Source organism: Saimiri boliviensis, chromosome 1 (genome assembly GCF_048565385.1).
Source record: "Saimiri boliviensis isolate mSaiBol1 chromosome 1, mSaiBol1.pri, whole genome shotgun sequence".
NCBI lineage: Eukaryota > Metazoa > Chordata > Mammalia > Primates > Cebidae > Saimiri > Saimiri boliviensis.
In genome coordinates this window covers 48,848,725-48,865,958 of record NC_133449.1, presented here as the reverse complement: position 1 = coordinate 48,865,958, position 17,234 = coordinate 48,848,725, and the positions used below count along the sequence as shown (strand labels likewise).

Genomic DNA, 17,234 nt, shown 5'->3' with positions numbered 1-17,234 from the left:
TGTTGTAAATTTAGCTAATTGTCTTGAAGAAGATGCTCAGGTTCAAAAACAAAACAAAAAAATTAGCCGGGCATGTTGGCATGCACCTGTGGTCCCAGCTACTTGTGGGGGTGGGGAGCTGAGGCAGGAGGATTGCTTGAGCTTAGGAGGTCAAGGCTGCAGTGAGCCAAGATTGTGCCACCACACTTCAGCCTGGTGACAGAGTGAGACCCTGTCTCAAAAAAAAAAAAAAAACCAAATCAAACAAACAAAAAACCAACAACTGCTCATGGTTGCAAAGAGTTCACAATTTTTGTGCCTTAACAACAAAAAAGTATGCTTAAGTGACTAGCTGTAGAATACTGAAGCTTCCAGGAAAATGCCTGCTGGAATAAACCTGGAAATGTTTTTATTCATCTGGTCCACAAGCAGTTTTAGAAGGTTTCTGAGTGAGGGAAGGCTCATAATAGCTGTACTTCTGGCTTTCTGAGTGGCATTTTTGGACACAGATTCTACACCGGTTGTGATCTATTCAAATACTTTGTCAGGGAGTGGGTGAAACAGGTGGGCGGGTGAAACACCGGCATTCTATGCTGTAGGTTAGTAAGTGAGGGTACACAGAGGGGCTCCATATCCTTGCTCAAGGACTAGCCTCCTGCCATGCCCAGGACATCAAGCCCTCCTGGGTTCCTGAGTGTGTGTGTGCTGGGAGTAGGGTGTTCTTTGCTCACAGTTGTGCCCTATTTAGCAAGTAACACAAGATGCTCAGTTAAGCTTGAATTTCAGACGAACAACAAACAATTGTTTTTTAAAGAGACAGGGTCTCGTTTTGTCACCCAGACTGGAGAGCAGTGGCGCAATAACTCACTGCAACCTCAATCTCCTAGCTCAAGCGATCCTCCCACCTTAGCCTCCCAAATAGGTTAGACTATAGTCTCGTGCCACCACATCCAGCTAATTTAACATTTTTTTTTTTTTTTTTGTAAGGAGGTAGTCTGGCTATGTGCCCAGGCTGGAATTTTTTTTAATGTAAGTATTCAGTTAAGTATTTAATTGGCTAATGGAGGATACAAGCAGGAATTCATGGGCAGAAGGGAGAGGATCTGGGAATTTTTCCTCTGGCTTCCTCTCTGCCAAGCCACTCTGGACAGCACATATGCCTCAACTGAAGGGCATACCTCTGTCTGGGAGCCCTCACCATGCAGCACCTTTTCTCATCCCAGCAGCCGTTCCTTCCCAGGCCCCTTTGGTGTTGGGGGCCAACTCTCAAGGCTGTTGCCTTTGGGAACTGCCTCCTTAGTGAGTCAGGATGAATGCCAGGTGAAAGAGAATAGATTTTCCTACAAGGATGCAGAAAGACTTTTCTTTACCCTGAGGTCTTGATGAGTGTGGGAGTGCAGGGCCTTCTGTGTGTTTTAGGGGAGGGCTATGTGGGTCAGCTGTGGGCTGGCTTGGAGCCCAGCTGTCCAGATAGATGAGTGTACTGTTATGGGAGCGTTCACTTATGCCAGGGAGTGAAGATCAGGATGACAACAGAAAGGGACTATTGCCTCTCCAGTCACCCACAGACCACATGCCAGGCAAACCTTCTTCACAAGGGTGGGCCTGCACTCTTGGTAGGAGGAAGGGGCTCCTCTTCCTCTGATGTGTGGAAGCTTTCTGCAGCAATGCATCTTCTGGCTATTTATCTCATGCCCACCCTCAAGGGTGCTCTGCTTATTCATGTAGGCTTCGAAGCCTTGACAATTCACCTTTGCCACCTGCATGGGCAAACTCATCTGTGGTTCTTCCTATTCAGTGAGCTACAGAGGACTCAGGAGTCAGGGGTTTAATCCAAATAACTTTTTTCCCCCTTTAAATGTAGGTCTCTTTCTTAGAAGGCAAACATTGGAAGTGGAAGAAGTAAATAATATCTTCATTGGTTTGTTTAATTTATTTAAGAATATTTAAAATTTTTAATTATAAAGTTAACACATTTGTTGTGACAAAATTCAAATATTTACTGAAGCACATATAATATAAAGTGAAAGCCTGCTTTGTAAGCCCAACCCTGCAAGATGATAACCTCTGATTACAATTTGGAGTATGATCTTCACTTTCCCATGAGCCAAGCTGTTCACTGAACAAAGTGTTAATTTGGTACAGGCAAGGCCACCCACTAAGGTGACATCACTGAAGTCAGGGAGCCACTAAACCCACCCTGTAATCACTCAACACTCTGGATGATTTAAAAGATATCTGATCTGCACAATTTGATTTGCCAGAAGTTGATAGAATGATTTGATTGCCAACAAATATTTATATAGCACCTCCTGGGTTCGAGATTTGCTACGACAGTCAGATGGGATAAAGAAGGGGACTTGTTTCAGGAACAGAGCCACAGTGGGTCCCAGGAGCTAAAGGGGAGATGGACATGGCTAACCGGGGGGTGGGGAAGGGAGGCTGCCTCATAGCATCAGGGAGGCCTTCTCTGACGAATCTCCTAGAGTTAGCAACCCCAGGTTAGGTGCTAGGACCCTTTCCTTTCATAATACATCTTATGATTACTCATCTAGTTCTTTCTCCACTGCCGGACTGAAAGCTCCATGATACCCACCACCTACACTATAGCCAGTACGTAGGAGGGGCTCAAAATAGGTTTGTTGAATGAGTGAGCAAAGGCATGGGTCTGAGGAGGGATGGAGAAGGTGCCTGGGGCTGCCAGGGTCAGAGGTGGTGGAAAATTGGAGAGACAGGAAGTAGCCCAACCAGTTTGGAAACAGTAGTTTAGCTGAAGAGCGGAGCTAATCTGCTAGAACAAAAATGGGAGATAAACCAAAATTAAGCTGAATGTGGAGAACCTTGAATCCCAGCTGAGGCAGGAGAAGTTCCTGGAAGGCTTCTGAGCAAGGGAGGGTGAGGATCAGAGCTGGGCTTGATGAAGGACATTCTGGCACCAACTACCGGTCGGTCGAGTGGGAGGAAGAAGAAGAGGAAGTGGAAGGTAGTGAAGACGTGACTTCGGGGACAGTCATCGAGGAGTAGGAAGGAAGCGGGAGACCGAGAAGAGGGGGCTGACAGCAACAGCATCCTCACTACCGCCAGTGTTCACAAAGGAAAGTCAGTATGACACCAAATATCGAGGAAAGACATGATCCTGGCATAAAGGAGTGTTCTCAGGAGTGGACAGCTGGCAGCTCGAGACTGTTCAGGCTCAGTTTGTTCATAGGAAAAGTGGGGATGGTAATCATGGTGCCCCATAGGGTTGCTGATGGGAATAAAGGAGTTATTCCTATGTCTGCATCACAGTAAGCACTCAATGTTAGTTATTATTATTTTAATTATTTTCTCATTTTATTGTGAGTTAGTAAAAACCTGCCATAGTCTAATCCCTGCGAACTGTTGGAGGCTGGACCCCCACGTGGTTGGTAAGATTGGTGAGGCTCATACTGCACAATTTTGGGGGGTGATATTGCCATTCATATCATGATACCTACCATCTACACTACAACCAGTACGTAGAAGGTGCTCAAAATAGGTTTGTTGAATGAGTGGTTGGGCTACTTCCTGTTGCCCTGATTTTCCACCACCTCAGACCCTGGCAGCCCCAGGCACCTTCTCCATCCCTCCTCAGATCCACACCTTTACTCACTCATTCGACAAACCTATTTTAAGCACCTCCTACATACTGTTCTCTAGAGCTGTGCAATGCATAACCTCACCAGCCCTATGTAGGGGCCTTGGTTGATTATTCAAGATGTGAAGAAAAAAAAGACAAAAACAAAAACCATTCCAGGGTTTTGGACCCAAGGGTTGGGGTAATGATAAATTAGAAATTATATTTTAAGTTGCTAAAGTTTTCATCATTTCAATTACTTTGGTTGTATAATGTATCTTTTCCCCGTTTTTCCCCACAGAAATGGAATACTTTTAAAATTATTTTTGGGGAGTGATTGCACATGAGTTCAGACTGAAAGGCTTACCCACATCAAAGACTTAATGCAAATGTGGTCCTTTCTACACAGCACATGGAAAAGTGGGGTGCTTCTGGTTGTAATTTGGGTGGAATTCACAAGAAATCTCCACCTTATCCCTCCCACCTTCTTCCAGGGTTGCTTCCTCATGCAGACTGGATAAGCAGCTGGAGTGGAAGTTTAACGTCACGTAAACGAATGTTGCTAAGCTGCCTTAAAGCACCAGCCTCCCACTCAGGTTCGAGAGTAGCCGCCCAGCTGCTCCAGCAGCTGCATTTACCTACTCCAGGGACCACTCCATCCAGTCCTGGACTTGGGTGGTGCAGCACCCTAGCCCTGTGCCCATGTATTGACAATCACCATGCAGTCCTTGACCAGATCCCAAATGTCAGCTTCTTAAAGTCAGGACTTTTGTCTCCATCATCTTTCTCCAGTGCCCGGCATGGGACATGCCCAAGGGACATGAGTAGTGAATGTTTATTCACATACTGCCCATTTTTCCATGTGAGATTGCCCTGTTTTTCTGAAGACACTTGTCTGTAATTTCCTTGAAGGCTGGAGGTGGCATCATGTGAACCCACCAAGATGAGTGGCATGGAGTCACATGCAGCAAACATTTACAGAACAAACAGGTGTGAGGTGCAGCAGGTCCCAAAGGGTGAGCAGAGAAGAGAGGTGGTCTAGGCAAGGACACTGCTGTGGCTGGAGGGGGAACTTGGAAGGGCCGTCGACATGTCTGTGACACACAGTTACAGTGGCTCAGACATTTAGGGACTTTGTGAATAGTCTCTTCGACTCAAAATTGGTTGATTAGGGCAGGCCAGTAAAGAATGCTGGTTCCCATGTGATCAATTAGTGCATCCTACCCTCAAATCCATGAATCCTTGCTGAGCACTTGTCAAGTGCAGTGTGCAATGGCAGGCGGGCTGGTGGGCAGTGCTGCAAAGTGGTTAGCTACCAGCTGTGCAGTCAGAGGGCTGAGACCACCTCAAGGTATGACCTCAGGAAAGCTCTATAACTTCTTTGAACTCCTATGAGGACAAGAGTATCTCAGCAGTAGGAGGTAATAGGCATCAAGTCCACCAGCAGACTCCAAAGATATTGGCTGACATGGCTGTTAGTGGCTTGCACAAGAGCCCTGGCCTGCTGGTCACCTAAAGTAGGAATTTCTCAAGCCAGGTCTCAGCCCTGTGGGGATAAGGGCTGAGTTTAATCAGTGACAACTGTCTTGGACAACGCATGAGGAATTGCAATACTAGAGCAATATGATTGCCAGCCATGAATGAGAGGAAAAAGTACACATCAGGCTTGGGATGCGAAGGGCTCTCAGCTCTAAGGCATCTCTCCGTCTCTCTAGAAATGCTCTCCATAAGCTTTTCCTAACATGCACTCCCTTTGATTTTCTTGAAGCCTGGTGATCACAGTCCAAGGCGAATAAAGAAAGCAGCAACAACTGAAATTTCAGGTCCCATGGTAGTGGGTGGGGTGTGGCAGCAAGCAGCATCCCTGGCCTTGGAGTCCCTCCATGCTGTGGGAAGAGGGCTAAGCAAGGCAGATGGCAGCCCTGTGGGACTGAGGGTGCTGGTTGGTGAACCCTGTTCAGTTCCATTCCACTCCAGCATTCTACCCAAGGATGCTGTGTGCCATCAGCCTGCAGGTACCGAGAGAGAGAGAGAGAGAGAGAGAGAGAGAGAGACAGCTTCTCCACCAGAGTTAGAGTAACAAGACTGAATGCCAGCCTGTGGGAGCCATTACGCCTGCTCTTTCTATTTCTTCCTCAGCAATAAGATGGGTGGAAGCATCAGCTGAGCTCTCTGAAGTTCAGTCTCAAAATCAAGAGGCCCAGGCTAGCCCTGGTGGCTCCCAGCACTTTGGGAGGCCAAAGCAGAACGGCCGGGTGCGGTGGCTCACGCCTGTAATCCCAGCACTTTGGGAGGCCGAGGTGGGTGGATCACGAGGTCAAGAGATCGAGACCATCCTGGTCAACATGGTGAAACCCCGTCTCTACTAAAAATACAAAAATTAGCTGGGCATGGTGGCGCGTGCCTATAATCCCAGCTACTCAGGAGGCTGAGGCAGGAGAATTGCCTGAGCCCAGGAGGCAGAGGTTGCGGTGAGCCGAGATCGCGCCATTGCACTCCAGCCTGGGTAACAAGAGTAAAACTTCGTCTCAAAAAAAAAAAAAAAAAAAAAAGCAGAACAATTGCTTCAGCCCAGGAGTTCAAGATCAGCCTTGGCAACAGAGTGAGACAAGGCTCTACAAAAAATAAAATAAAGTAAAATAAAAAGGAAGCCCAGAGGAGGCTGCCAAGAGAGTAAGGGCTTATCTTTGAGCTCCTAAAAGTTCTTTGCTTCCCACCTTGACCACACATGTGCATATGGCACATAAATGCATAGCCAAGAGGCCAAGAGGATGTACCTTATTCCAGAGGTATGCTGTTTGCTGTTTCCTCGCCAGTCTTTTTTATTTATTTATTTATTTATTTTTTTTTTTAAAGACAGGGTTTCACCATGTTGGCCAGGATGGTCTTGATCTCCTGACCTTGTGATCTGCCCACCTCAACCTCCCAAAGTGCTGGGATTACAGGTGTGAACCACTGTGCCCGGCTTCCTCGCCAGTCTTGCTGTTTGCTGAAGGTATTTGCTGTCAAGCAGCCCTTCTGGGGGTGGGTTTGTGATTTAGAGAAAGGCCTTTTTTTTTCTCTTTTGAGACCAAGTCTCACTCTGTCATGGCCCACGCTGGAGTGCAGTGGCATGATCGCAGCTCACTGCAACCCCTGCTTCTTGGGTTCAAGTGATTCTCCTGCCTCAGTCTCCTGAGTAGCCAGGATTACAAGCAGGTGCCACCACGTCCAGCTAATTTGTGTATTTTTAATAGAGACAGAGTTTCATCATGTTGGCCAGGCTGATCTCGAACTCCTGACCTCAGGTTATCCACCTGCCTCCACCTCCCGAAGTTCTTGGATTATAGGCATGAGCCACTGCACATGGCCTAGAAAAAGGCCTTTGCATCTGGAATCCTGTAAATCAGGCGTCCCCAAACTACGGCCTGCGGGCCACATGCAGCCCCCTGAGGCCATTTATCCGGCCCCCACCGCACTTCAGGAAGGGGCACCTCTTTCATTGGTGGTCAGTGAGAGGAGCACAGTATGTGGCGGCCCTCCAATGGTCTGAGAGACAGTGAACTGGCCCCCTGTGTAAAAAGTTTGGGGACGCCTGCTGTAAATACTGGTATCCCTGTTTCCCTACTCTCTCTGATCAGTGCCCCATTCGATGTGCACATACCAGGCTGATATTTGAATCATGTCCTGGCAGCTGCCCTGTCACCTAGGTTAAGGACTCCCACCTAATCCTCTTTATCCCTACAGCTAGCTGAGGCCAAACATGACACAAAAAGAAACTTTCCGCTTAGTAGTATTCATGCAATACCCAAAGGATTCTTGATTGATAAAGAGTAGCAACACTTCATTAGAGGAAAAAAATAACCAGCCAAAACTCACTTGACCTGATGGATCAGTCATAAATTGCAAATGGTAATGATTAACTTTCACTGGAGTGACCCTTGGGCCACTTGGAGAATGTTAAAGGAAGAAGAGGCGATCAGATCATGGGACGAGAGCTGCTCCTGGGCTACCCGTTTGCCCTAAGCATAGCAAAGCCCTGCAAGCAAAACCGGGTGGCTGGCTCTGAGTCAGTGCTGGAGAGACGGCCTGGGGCTTGCAGGAAGGAAGGGAAGTAAATGGCTGGGCAGTATCTGCCTCAAGAGGTCACAGCCCCGCCACAGGAGAAGACAAGCCCAGGTGCCAGTGAAAGCCCAGAAATGCCTGCACAGTGGAAAGAAGGTGAAGGTGCCTGTAAAATATGGTGTTGGCACTGGGTTGCCAGGTAAAAAACAGGACAGCCCTTTACACCTGAATTTCAGATAAGCAATGAATATGCGAACACCCTGGATTTACTTAGTGGAACAAATATCACTTAGGATCATTTAGTCAAAACCAGCTGGAGCCATAGCACCAGGGAGTTTCATTGTTGCCCTTCCCACAGGCTGCTTCCTGGGGCTTAGAGCAGGATGGAGAGTGGGTCTGGAGGGGCACACAGGGACCTGGCACACCAGGCAAGCTATCCAACCTCTCTGAGCCTTGACTTGAAGCATGAAGGGGCTGGGACCTCTGAGCAAAAGCACAAGGGGCTTATCAGCAGGGTGACTTTTCTCCTGCCCCTGGCCCCATACATTCCTTTTGGATCAAAAAAAAAGGAAAGAAAAACAACAACAACAACAAAAAAAAAAACAAAAAACAAACAAACAAAAAAACAAGGCCCGGTACAGTGGCTTATGTCTGTAATCCCAGCACTTTGGGAGACCAAGGCCGGTGGATCACAATGTCAGAAGATCGAGACCATCCTGGCTAACATGGTGAAAACCCGCCTCTACTAAAAATACAAAAAATTAGCCAGGTACGGTGGTACATGCCTGTAGTCCCAACTACTTAGAAGGCTGAGGCAGGAGAATTGCTTGAACCCAGGAGGCAGAGGTTGCAATGAGCCAAGATTGCACCACTGCTCTCCAGCCTGGATGACAGAGCAAGACTCCATCTCAAAAACAAAAAAACAAAAAAACAAAACAAAACAAAATGAGCAGAGGTACCTCTCTCCTTGGCCTTGACCACACACTTTAGCAGGGCAAGCATCATGGACCCCAAAGGGCTTTAGGTACCCTCTCATGATCCCCTTCAGCCGGTCCCCCACTTTTTCACTGGGGCATTTGCCTTTTTCTTGGTGGTGCTTTGCAAAAGAAGCTTCCCAAATAGACTGCAATGTCCATGTCCCTTCCATGGGGGGCACCAATGCAACCAGAAAAGACCCTTGCAGAATCTGACCGTGACTTTTCACCATCTTCTTCCAACTCTTCCACTATGCTCTCAAACCCAGCAGAACATCAGCATCTTCCAGGAAACGTTTTTAAGCTTTTGATGCCCATGTCTCACCCAGGGCTTGAATTTATTGGCTTGGGTGCAGCTTGGGCACCAGGATTTTTGAAAAAAATCTCCTCTCATGATTCTAATGTGCAGCCAGGATCAGACCCCTGCTTTAGGGAATAGATCCAGTGGCACAAATCACCCTAAGGTAGGGCCAAGGGGATGCAGAGGGCCGGGGGTGGGGAGTGCTCAGTGGCCTGGATGGAGGTGGCAAATCCTCACGCAGAGGGCCCAGGTTTGACCGCATGTGCTTTAGGAGATGGGGAGGCTGCAGGAGGCATGGGGTAAGAACAAGAACTCTAGAGTCAGAGGGACAAGGCATAGCCCCAGCTCAGCCATGTGGAGACCAGGTGACTTTGTGCAGGTCACCTGTCCATCCAAAACTCACTCTCCTCTTTCTGTAAAATGAGAGTTTCCCTCCAGCCTTTGAGGCTCTGTGGTTGATTCTCCCTGAGACTCAGTTGTGGCTTTCACAAGACCCAGAAGAGATTAATTTCTCCATCATGCTGGTCCCAAAACATACCCTCCAGCTCACCAGTACCTGGATTCTCTACTTCAGTACTTGGTTTCTCTCCAAGATAAGAGTGGAATTCTGCACGTGAAATACTGCACAGTATCTGGCATGCAGAGACACGCAATCAATGGCAGCTATTATTTTCCCAACATGAAACATCTTACTTGTCTTGTTTCAAAGGTGCAACTAATCATACCTGACTGTCAATGCCAAATACATGGAACTGATTATGCTGACTTAGACCATTCAATGAAATATGAATACTGTATACAATATCATGTTTACTTAACCAAGGCTTTCCCACTGCTTTCTCCACTGGTAGCATGCCAAGTGTCATAGAAAGGCTCTGAGGTAACACTTTCTGGCCAGGGTCTTGAAGCGGCTTTTCCCTTTGGGAGTCTGGGGTTGATTCTGCCCAAGGCCCAACTGTGGCTTTCACAAGACCCAGAAGAGACGCTCAGTTCAAATTTAACTTTTCCATCATGCAACTCTCAAAACATATACTCCATCCTACCAGCACCCGAATTCCTATTACTAAAAAGCCATTCCTTAAGGAAAAAATAATTTTCTTTTATAACGTGACTATCTCTGGAAGACCAGACCTGTTAGCAAGAATAGTTTGTTAAAGTCCTCCCTAAGTGGCCGGGCGCGGTGGCTCAAGCCTGTAATCCCAGCACTTTGGGAGGCCGAGGCGGGTGGATCACGAGGTCGAGAGATCGAGACCATCCTGGTCAACATGGTGAAACCCCGTCTCTACTAAAAATACAAAAAAAATAGCTGGGCATGGTGGCACGTGCCTGTAATCCCAGCTACTCAGGAGGCTGAGGCAGGAGAATTGCCTGAACCCAGGAGGCGGAGGTTGCGGTGAGCCGAGATCGCGCCATTGCACTCCAGCCTGGGTAACAAGAGCGAAACTCCGTCTCAAAAAAAAAAAAAAAAAAAAAAAAAAAAAGTCCTCCCTAAGTAACAGAGAATAAAGGATCCCGTCCAAAAACAGACTAGATGTACGTTTCCCTCTTCTTCCCACTAAGTACACCCCAAAACACTAGACATGAAATAAATATTTTTTTTTTTTTGAAATAAATATTTTCAAAACTCTGACTTAGAGTAGTCAAAATCATATATGACAGAACATAGGATGGTGGTTGCCAGGGGCTAAGGGGAGAGGGAACGGGGAGTTAGTGTTTAATGGTTATAGAGTTTCAATTTTACGGGAGGAAAATGAATGGTGATCAAGGTTGCACAACACTATGAATATATTTAATTCCACAGAGTTATACACTTAGAAACAGTTAAGATGGTAAACTATACATTATATGTCTTTTAGCATAATTTTTTTTTTTTTTTTCGAGACGGAGTTTTGCTCTTGTTACCCAGGCTGGAGTACAATGGCACGATCTCGGCTCACCGCAATCGCCGCCTCCTGGGTTCAGGCAATTCTCCTGCCTCAGCCTCCTGAGTAGCTGGGATTACAGGCACGCGCCACCATGCCCAGCTAATTTTTTGTATTTTTAGTAGAGACGGGGTTTCACCATGTTGACCAGGATGGTCTCGATCTCTTGACCTCGTGATCCACCCGCCTCGGCCTCCCAAAGTGCTGGGATTACAGGCTTGAGCCACACCACGCCCGGCCATTTAGCATAATTAAAAAAAAAAAAAAAAAAAGACAAAATTCTGAAAGGTAGAGAGAAGCAGGCAGACTGGCTAGGAACCTAAGGACTCAAGAAAAAGAATAGTTTTGCCCCACATGTCCTTTGTCCTGGAGCTGAAAGACAAGGAAAAGGGCAATGAGCCAGACAGAAAACTTTTGAACGATAAACTGCTCTACTTCAGACAAGCAACCGAGAACACAGCGTGGCCCTGTCTCCACCCATACCAGCAAAAGTCAAGGGAGAAATCTAGACTTCCACCACCACCCGGCTATAAAGAAGTACTACAAGTGGCCCTCCAGGGTGGTGTCAGAAAGGGCCTAGAGGGAGTAGAGAACTAAGAGGTCCAGCCCTCCTGACTGGTATAAGGACCATGAAGGAGCCAGGCCTTCCATCCCCACCCAGCATTAGTGAAGCAATGAAGCATCTCTCCTCCTGCCCACGGGTGCAATATCTGGGGCCTACAGAAAGTCAAGACTTTCACTGCCAACTGGCAAGGAGGTCATTCTTTCCCCTACTCTAGTGTTAGGGGAGACCAGGTAGGGAAGAGTTAGAACAGAAATGGGGTACTCCTACCCCTCCCAGCCAGAGAGGTATCAGTGGAAGCCTGATGGGGAACTGGAACTCCCACCTGACCTCTGACCAGCAGTAATGAAGCTCTCCCCACACTCAGATGTCAGTGGAGGCTGGGTGAGGAGGAACCTAGAATTCTATCCCCACCTGGCAGCAACGAGGCAGCATACCCTCTTCCTCAGCCAGAGCAGCTCGCAGGAAAGCAGGTAAAACAGAATACTTAATAATCCGGCGTCTTATAATACTCAAAATGTCTGTGTGCCAAAAAAACAAAAACAAAAACAAAAACAAACCCACCACCAAAATGAAACTGATCTCCAGCAGAATGAAATGCCAACACCAAAATGACAAATACTCTGAAAATCTTTTAGAGAAACAATCATAAAAATATTTAAATGAACAATTATGAACACATTCTTAAAACATGAAAAAATAGCCACAGCAAAGGAATACAAAGTCTCAGAAAAGAGATAGAAGAATTTTTAAAAATCAAAAGGAAATTTTAGAACTAAAATTAAATTATCAAAAATTTTAAAACTTAATGGCTAGGCTCAACAGCAAAATGAAAGGGAAACAAAAGAAAGAATCAGTATTCTAGAAAACAAAACAATGGAAAAGTATTCAATTTGACCAACGATGAGAAGAGACTGAAAAAAAAATGAATAGATTCTCTGGGACTACTATTAAAGATCTAAAATCTGGGCCGGGCACGGTGGCTCAAGCCTGTAATCCCAGCACTTTGGGAGGCCGAGGCGGGTGGATCACGAGGTCGAGAGATCGAGACCATCCTGGTCAACATGGTGAAACCCCGTCTCTACTAAAAAAAAAAAAAAAAAAAAAAAAAACTAGCTGGGCATGGTGGCGCGTGCCTGTAATCCCAGCTACTCAGGAGGCTGAGGCAGGAGAATTGCCTGAGCCCAGGAGGCGGAGGCTGCGTTGCGGTGAGCCGAGATCGCGCCATTGCACTCCAGCCTGGGTAACAAGAGTGAAACTCCGTCTCAAAAAAAAAAAAAAAAAAAAAAAAAAGATCTAAAATCTGTATTATTGAAAGGAGAGGAGAAAGAAAGCAAAGCTAAAAGAGAACTTGAACAAATAATGGCTGGCCGGGAGTGGTGGTTCATTCCTGTAATCCCAGCACTTTGGGAGGCTGAGGTGAGCAGATCACTTGAGGTCAGGAGTTCAAGACCAGCCTGGCCAACATGGTGAAACCCTGTCTCTGCTAAAAATACAAGTGCTGAAAGAAAAGAACTGTCAACTCAGAATCCTTCAGGAATGAAGAGGAAATAAAAATACTCTTTCTCAGATGAAGGAGAACTAAGAATTTATCATCAGCAGACCTATCATAACAGAATAGCTAAAGGCAATTCTCTAAACAGAAATTTTAACAATAAAAGAAATAACAAGAGGGAGGAAAAAACATGGAAGGCAAAATATGAATAAATACAATAGATTTTCCTTATCTTCTTGAGTTTTGTAAATTATGTCTGATGGTAAAAGAAACACCATACCACTGTCTGATATGGTTCTGTACATGAAAAGAAAATATTTAAGATAATTACATTATAAACAGGTGATGGTAAAGTGACTTAAAAGGGAGCAGGGATTCTATAATCCACTTGAACTGGTAAAATATCAACACTTAACATAGTATTATCATATCATACATTCATTCAATGTAAATAAATACACCTAGTAAAAGAGATTGGCAGAGTAGAATAAAAAGTATGATCTAACTATCTTCTATTTATAAAAAATTCACTCAAAATATAATAATATAGGCAAGTTGAAAGCAAAAGGAAGCTGGGCGCGGTGGCTCAAGCCTGTAATCCCAGCACTTTGGGAGGCCGAGGCGGGTGGATCACGAGGTCAAGAGATCGAGACCATCCTGGCCAACATGGTGAAGCCCCGTCTCTACTAAAAATACAAAAAATTAGCTGGGCATGGTGGTGCGTGCCTGTAATCCCAGCTACTCAGGAGGCTGAGGGAGGAGAATTGCCTGAACCCAGGAGGCGGAGGTTGCGGTGAGCCGAGATCGTGCCATTGCACTCCAGCCTGGGTAACAAGAGCGAAACTCCGTCTCAAAAAAAAAAAAAAAAAAAAAAAAAGAAAGCAAAAGGATAGAAAAAGATGTATCATGTAATGAATAATCGAGAGAGAACAGAATGGCTACATTAATATCAGATAAAATAGACTTCAAAGAAAATTGCCAGCGACAGAGAGGTACATCATCTAACAACAAAAAAGCCAACCTGCCAAGAAGACACAGAAATTATAAATAAGCATGCACCAAAGCAAAGAGCTATAAAATGTGTGATGTAAAAAGTGACGATAGAACAGGGCCAGGCATGATGGCTCATACCTGTAATCCCAGTACTTTGGGAGTCCAAGGTGGGTGGATCACCTGAGGTCAATAGTTCAAGATCAGCCTGATGAACATGGTGAAATCCCATGTGTACTAAAAAGTACTAACATTAGCTGGGTGTGGTGGTGCATGTCTGTAATCTCAGCTACTCGGTAGGCTGAGGCAGGAGAATAGCTCAAACCTGGGAGGTGGAGGTTGCAGTGAGCCGAGATCATGCCATTCCACTTCAGCTTGGGCAACAAGGGTGAAACTCCCTCTCAAAAAAACCAAAAACCAAAAACAAAACAAAAACAAAATTGATAGAACTGAAAGGAAAGGTAAACACATAAATAATTACAGTTGGGGACTTTAACACCTCTCTCTCTCTCTCCCTTCCTCTCCCAATAATAGAACAACTAGACAAAAAATAACCGAGGATATAAAACAACAACACTGCTTATGAAAATAATCTAATTGGCCAGGCCCAGTGGCTCACACTTGTAATCCCAGCACTTTGGGAGGCTGAGGTGGGCAGATTGCCTGAGCCCAGGAATTTGAGACCAGCCTGGGCAACATGGGAAAACGCTGTCTCTACCAAAAAGTACAAAAATCAGCCTGGGCAACATGGGAAAACACTGTCTCTACCAAAAAGTACAAAAATCAGCCAGGTGCGGTGGCACATGCCTGTAGTCCCAGCTACTAAGGAGCCTGAAGTGGGAGGATTGCTTGAGCCTGGGAGGTCAAGGCTGCAATGAGCCATCAGAGTTGCTACTGCACTCAAGCCTGGGTGACAGAACAAGACTCTGTTTCAAAAAAAGAAAGAAAAGAAAAAAATATAATCTGTATTTATGGAACACTCTTCCCAACAACAGAATACACATTCTTTCCAAATGACCATGAGACATAAACCAAAATAAATGATATCCTTATAAAGCAAATCCCAACAAATTAAAAAGAACTTAAAACATACAGCTTATGTTCTCTCATTACCATGGAAATAACCAAGATACTAATAACAGAAACACAATAGAAATTTTCAATCCTTGCAAACTAAACTTATTTATTATTATTATTATTATTTTTGAGATGGAGTTTCGCTCTTGTTGTCCAGGCTGGAGTGCAATGGTACAAACTTGGCTCACCACAACCTCCACCTCCCAGGTTCAAGCCATTCTCCTGCCCCAGCCTCCCAAGTAGCTGGGATTACAAATGTGAGCCAACACGTCCTGCCACAAACTAAATTTCTTTTCTTTTTTTTTTTTTGAGACGGAGTTTCGCTCTTGTTACCCAGGCTGGAGTGCAATGGCGCGATCTCGACTCACCGCAACCTCCACCTCCTGGGTTCAAGCAATTCTCCTGCCTCAGCCTCCTGAGTAGCTGGGATTACAGGCACGTGCCACCACGCCCAGCTAGTTTTTTGTATTTTTAGTAGAGACGGGGTTTCACTATGTTGACCAGGATGGTCTCGATCTCTCGACCTCGTGATCCACCCGCCTCAGCCTCCCAAAGTGCTGGGATTACAGGCTTGAGCCACCGTGCCCGGTCACAAACTAAATTTCTAAATAGTCCATGGGTCAATGAAAAAGTGTCAAGAAAATCTTTTTTAAAATTACATTTAACTAAATGAAAATAAAAACACAACATATCAAAATTTGTAGGATACAGCTAAAGCAATGCTGGAGGAAATTTATAGTATTAAAACAGAAAAAAGTCTCAAATCCATCATCTAAGTTTAGAACACGGAGAAAGAGCAAAATCCAAAACAAGCAGATGGAAGAAAATAATAGATATTTAAAAAATGAGCCAGGCGCGGTGGCTCAAGCCTGTAATCCCAGCACTTTGGGAGGCCGAGGCGGGTGGATCACGAGGTCGAGAGATCGAGACCATCCTGGTCAACCTGGTGAAACCCCGTCTCTACTAAAAATATAAAAAACACTAGCTGGGCGTGGTGGCGCGTGCCTGTAATCCCAGCTACTCAGGAGCCTGAGGCAGGAGAATTGCCTGAGCCCAGGAGGCGGAGGTTGTGGTGAGCCGAGATTGCGCCATTGCACTCCAGCCTGGGTAACAAGAGCGAAACTCCGTCTCAAAAAAAAAAAAAAAAGAGTGTTACCAACACAGTCATGTCAATCATGGTCAAAGGATAAAGAGATGCAATGGGAATTCATACACCCAATGTGGGATAATGGTTTTCTCTGGGTGGGAGTGAGGGGATGAGACTGGAAAGAGTAATGGCCAGGGACTTCCACCGGAGTGCTAATGTCTGACTTCTTATGCCAAGTAGTGAGTACACAGGTGAGTTTTATTACCTATTATATCTTTTTGTGTATCCTAAACATTTTATAATAAGATGTGAGTATAAAGAGTAGGTGAGAGGAAAAAATGTAATGGTACAAAGGGAAAGACCTTACTATTGACTGGTCGGCCCACCTTATTAGCTGTATCTCCTTTCATCAAGAGGTCCTAACATCCTAAGGGCACTTGGCTTAATGAATCATTCAGCTCACCATTCTCACTTTGGCCAGGACTCACCACCTTCCTTGGATAAGCACAATTATCTTTTTTTTTTTTTTTTTTTTTTGAGACGGAGTTTCGCTCTTGTTACCCAGGCTGGAGTGCAATGGCGCCATCTCGGCTCACTGCAACCTCCGCCTCCTGGGTTCAGGCAATTCTCCTGCCTCAGCCTCCTGAGTAGCTGGGATTACAGGCACGCGCCACCATGGCCAGCTAATTTTTTGTATCTTTAGTAGAGACGGGGTTTCACCACGTTGACCAGGATGGTCTCGATCTCTTGACCTCGTGATCCACCCGCCTCGGCCTCCCAAAGTGCTGGGATTACAGGCTTGAGCCACCTTGCCCGGCGGATAAGCACAATTATCTTATTCCTACCCTCAAAGGCCAGGTTCTGATACATACCTCTCCTGGGATGGGGTAATAGGGAGAGGCTCCCCACCACTCCCCAATAATCAGACATCAGACATACTGAATCAGTGGAGTGTAATGAAAGAGGTGGCACAGAATGGCTTGGACATACACAAGGCAGAGCCACAGCCCCAAAGATTGAGTCCACAGGTCCTGGGAACCTAAGCTTCCGCACTGGGAAAACACTTCCAAGATGGTCTGAAACATTCCTCTTGTTGAGAACCCCTGTCATGGATCATTCTTCATCCTTATCTTCCCAGACAGAATACTTATGACCGTTGCATTCTACAGTTTATATCACAAAATACTTTTAAAATTTCCAAATATAAA

At 45.7% G+C, this 17,234-nt stretch overlaps 1 protein-coding gene across 1 annotated transcript in view; it reads right to left on the bottom strand.

Annotated features, from left to right (window-relative positions):
• MERTK (MER proto-oncogene, tyrosine kinase) overlaps positions 1 to 17,234 on the bottom strand; it is a 134,917-nt gene that overhangs the window by 105,842 nt on the left and 11,841 nt on the right. The gene's annotated exons all lie outside the window — the stretch shown is intronic.